Source organism: Poecilia latipinna, unplaced genomic scaffold (genome assembly GCF_001443285.1).
Source record: "Poecilia latipinna isolate Pla-1442-1.1 unplaced genomic scaffold, P_latipinna-1.0 Scaffold295, whole genome shotgun sequence".
Lineage (NCBI taxonomy): Eukaryota > Metazoa > Chordata > Actinopteri > Cyprinodontiformes > Poeciliidae > Poecilia > Poecilia latipinna.
The window spans coordinates 16,878-21,386 of NW_015112911.1; the positions used below are offsets into that span (position 1 = coordinate 16,878).

Sequence of the window (4,509 nt, forward strand, 5' to 3'; positions counted from 1 at the left end):
ACAAAATACTTTCACACCTGAATTGGGATAATCATGTTATTTCTGCATTTTCAAATGACAATAAAAATGGTACATGTATCAAAGAAAGTGCAGAGTATCAATCCAAGTTGTTACTGGAAGCTCAGATCTCAAAGTAGACCGGCCAGAGAAAAAGCCTGTTATTTCCACGTCTGTTTATCATCTCAACGTTAACGTCACACTTGACATATTAATATCAATGGTTGGACAGCTGAGTATGGGTCTCTCAGAATCTACCAGGCTGGGCTGATACAACTCCTTCATTGTCTTTATGCTCTGGAATGAGAGCTATTTTAATGAGCTGGGTGAGCCCCACTGGTGAAACAGCAGATCTGGTCTCACAGCAATTTTAAGTAGAATATATTGTCTGTTGTACCATATGGGTTGCACATTATGTAATTCAATTAATCCCTTTCTTATGCCTTTCTGCTATACACCAAATAGCCATTGAGCTCAAATGCACACCGAGTTTCTGACGATTTCTTGTAGCGTTTAATTGCTTTCCGAACTGCAGAAGAACAAATCCTCTCAAATAAAGCCAGCTGGTGGAGCTGCAAAGCGTAGAAACTGCTCCATGCTACTATAATTACCTTTTTTATCTGTACCAAACCTCAGAATGAAGAGCATTTATTGGTGTGATATTTATGCATCCATGGAATATGCTTCCAAAGACCCAGAGTATTTAAATGCTGAACATATTTTGCTTGGGGGTGCTTAATTGAGCTTGATAAATATGAGCAATATTTATCATAGGATTGAAGCAAAATGGCAAAGTATGTCAAAAAAAAAACAGGAAAAGAAAAAGAAAGTAATTTGTGCAGCAGCAGACCAAGGACGACAACTATAGGTATGTGCAAAAATGTAATAAGAGTCGGAGATTATGAAACATTGTAATCCATTTGACAGGCTTTACAGACATATTTTATATAAATACGCCTTCTCAATTTGCCCAGTACAAAGCTCATAAATGAAATGAATATTTCAGTCGGCGTGACTTCTGAAGTGCACTTAAAATGTTCACTAATTCAAGATATTCGTGCGGACCTGCGTAACAAACCATTTTTAGGAAAGGTTTTAAGCTTATCCATTATAAACGACTTGAGCAGCTCCCTAAAACGAAGTCTATTTTCTGACCTCTGTCTGCCTTCATTCCATCAAATATGAATCTACCTGCTGAAAATGGGCCTACACTCACCTACACTCACGGAGCAATTCCAGGTGGCCTAAAAAAAAACAAAAACAAAAAAAACGGAGTGTGGCTGCAATATCAATTTAACTTTGCTTCCTCAAGTCACCCTTATATTATCACCATGAAGCAGAACATTCACATGGAAAGAGTTTAACAGAACTCCAGCTCTCATTTGAGATGCTTGGTAGCAATCCAGAAAACATCACACATTTTGTTACCGAAAATAAAAAGGAAACGTACCGTGAAGTTGGGAGGGCCTGTGACTGCACTGCCGTCTTCCAGGTAATGGGTTTCCATATAGTTACCAGCAAACAGCCCCCTGGGAAGTAAGAATAAGAAAACAAACACTTACGATTGACCTCAAGGGGCTTCATCAAACACAAAGGAATCAATAATCATGCCTTAAACCGTCCCAACACCGCCGTCCCTGCATGGAAGATAAAGCATCTGATGCAATTTAACACTTAAACCCGGTTTAGGATTGCATAAATGAATCTAAGCAGCTGAGGGCATGGAGAAGGAAAACAGATTAAAACAAGGCCTGTAGAGTTATTTTCGATTAAAAACCTTTCCACGGCTTGTGCCCACACAATGACAAAACATCCAATATCAATCAATAACTCATTCCATGATACAACAGAACAGAAAGGAGTTCAGACGCTGTTGACAAAATACTAAAGAAATAGGGAAAAAAAACAATTGCTTTCACTTGCAAGTTTAAACTAATTGGTGGTTAGACTTTTAATAGACTTAATGCGATTTTGATTTCATTCTTGTTAAGAGATGTGCTGAAAAATTAGCTGGTGCCTGGAATCTGACAATTTGAACTTTGCTCAGAGCAACACTCTTCAGTGTAGAAGTCGTTACCACTGTTTTTGCAGAACAGGCCAGAACCGGAAGACCTGCGATGGTCTGAACGGTTAAGGCAACAGCAGCAGATTTTTTTAAATGCATTTTGGTGCTAAGCCGTTCAGTGAACTATAAACCAACATCAGTAATTTTTGAAATCTTTTCTCTGAGCTACAAGGAGACAGTGCAAGGATAATAGAACTAGGGTGATGCGCTCCATCTTCCTGGTTTTAGTGAGAATGCGACCAGCACATCCTGGAGACATTCTTCGGGTGACAGAAGGCCGGCTTTGTAACCGTTTTGATGTGGCTCTGAAGGTTCATCACCCAGATTTCAGTCCTGGTCGCTGGTTTGTAGCTGCAATAACTGAAGCTGTGCGCCGACTCTAAATCATCCCTCTTTCGGCTCAAAAGTTATAACTTCAGTTATCCAGTTTGGTTATTATCCAGAGGTTTCTATTTGCGTAAGTCTATGTAACATAAAATTGTAAGAAATACATGTTTGTAATATTACTAATATTATTGAATAATTGTACATTTTTTGAAAACAAAACTAATTGGATCACACCTAGTTATTTTTCTTCTTGGTAGGCATTGTGATTCTGTAAAAATGTGGTGTTTTTAATCAAGGTCAACTTGCCATTAAATTCTCATTCCAGCCAGTCTCATTTCTTTTCCAATTCATTTTCTAAGAACCCAGGAAGTTTCCTGGGATCTTTATTCCACTTAGAGTTGCTGCTGTGACTCGAGGCCTTTATAAGCTTTCAGTCGCTGCCTGCTGTCTTCTCAATCTGTACAAGACAAACAAAATGGTCGAGAGAAACTTTTTATTTGGATGAACTCTGCACACTCGAAAGCCTGGAAGTAATTTTCACAGCAAACTAAGTGATCTAAATTTTACCACATCTTGGTCATATTGGTGACTTTTTGTAGGACTTTTTCTTGGAATAGTCAGAAAGTCACTTTGTGATGCACAGGGCTCCTTTAAGGCTTGATCCAAATGTCTAGCATGCAACATATCTTAGAAGAGTTGTTGAGTACGATGTCAGAAATGGATGCAGATGAGAAGGACGAGGCAAGGAGGCATGTGAGGATAAACTCCAGAAGATGCCACTGCTTCACAGAGCCTTATTTATAGAAAATAAGGATCCAAATTAGTTAGGATACACTCAAAGAATGCAGTCTTTAACATTAGTCATTATACTATGATAGCCTAATAATTAATATAAGATTCTAAAAGCCAGTTTAAAATGCAAACATTTTATCTTTGTTAAAAAAAAAAATTGCCATTAAAGCTTCTCTTAAGGTGGCTGCTTTCGCTCATGCACAGCCTGGCAGCTCAGAACAAAATATTTGAAATATATTTGTAATATTTCTCAATTTTGTCCTTCATAGGTAGAACTTGGATTTGGCTAAAGTCGAGTATTTAGTCAAATACGATGAATACGGTGTACAAAGACTTCAAATAGAGGGGCGACACTGAATCAACAGCAGAAAAGACATCAGCATAACGTCACAACAACAACAAAAAAGTGTCACCCTTGCACTTTGGTATTTACATGTGGAATCCACTATTTCTACAATCAGTGTGGACCACTGTGCATACAGAAAGCACATGTTCAATGCAACGTTATAGGATATCTGCAGATGTTTGGCTGGTGCTCAGCAGAGAAACAAACCTCTACAGGCAGCTGGCTTCTCTTACTGACCTCAGCACTTACTCACATCCCAGCTGGGAGCTTCAGCTGTAACGGTCCGGGGGGGTGGGGGGGGGGGTTATTTTGTTTGGGAGCTGTCAGCATGAGACACAATGCTTCCCCACCCTAAAGTGCTTCACTGAGCCAAAGACCTGGTAATAATCACAGGATCAAAGCAAGGCTCTGGAGAAGGGAGAGCCAAATAAAAGGATGCGTTTCTGCAGACTTAATTAGGTCTGTGTTCTCAACTGGACACACAAGCTCAGCATCTGCCCATGAAAAACAACCCAGTGGGGTGAATGTGTCATTTTCTCAGATGAAGGGGGAGTGGGGGGGGGAGCAGTAAAATAAATCCATCTTTAATTGCAGCTGTGTAATGGCACACTAAAAATGCAGGGAAAAAACCCCATCTGTGTATATATTACATGCTTAACATACATGCAAATTAAGAACTAACTGTTAAGCAAACGTCAGGGTTTCCACAAGTGTTGCAAACAGTTTTAAAAAAACATAAATAAATGGACCCTGGTGCATTTTTTTTTATTTTTTATAATTCATCATTTCCTGTCAGGATGTCTAAGCACTCTTACTAAGCAATTTATGACCTGCGGCTTCCCATGTGCTGTGTACATATGACATGAAGCCAATACCTCTTAGTCACTTTTCAAAATGGGAAATGCAAAAAAAAAAAAAAAAAAAAAAAAAAAATTAAAAAGGGAACATTTGTGTTGTTTTAAAAAAGAAAAAAGAAGCTTCA

At 38.7% G+C, this 4,509-nt stretch overlaps 1 long non-coding RNA gene across 1 annotated transcript in view; it reads right to left on the reverse strand.

Moving 5' to 3' along the window:
• Positions 1-4,509, reverse strand: part of LOC106948575 (uncharacterized) — a 33,024-nt gene that overhangs the window by 10,255 nt on the left and 18,260 nt on the right. The window contains exon 3 of the long non-coding RNA XR_001425208.1: positions 1,448-1,526. This is a non-coding gene — a long non-coding RNA (uncharacterized LOC106948575). The remainder of the gene's footprint in view (positions 1-1,447; positions 1,527-4,509) is intronic.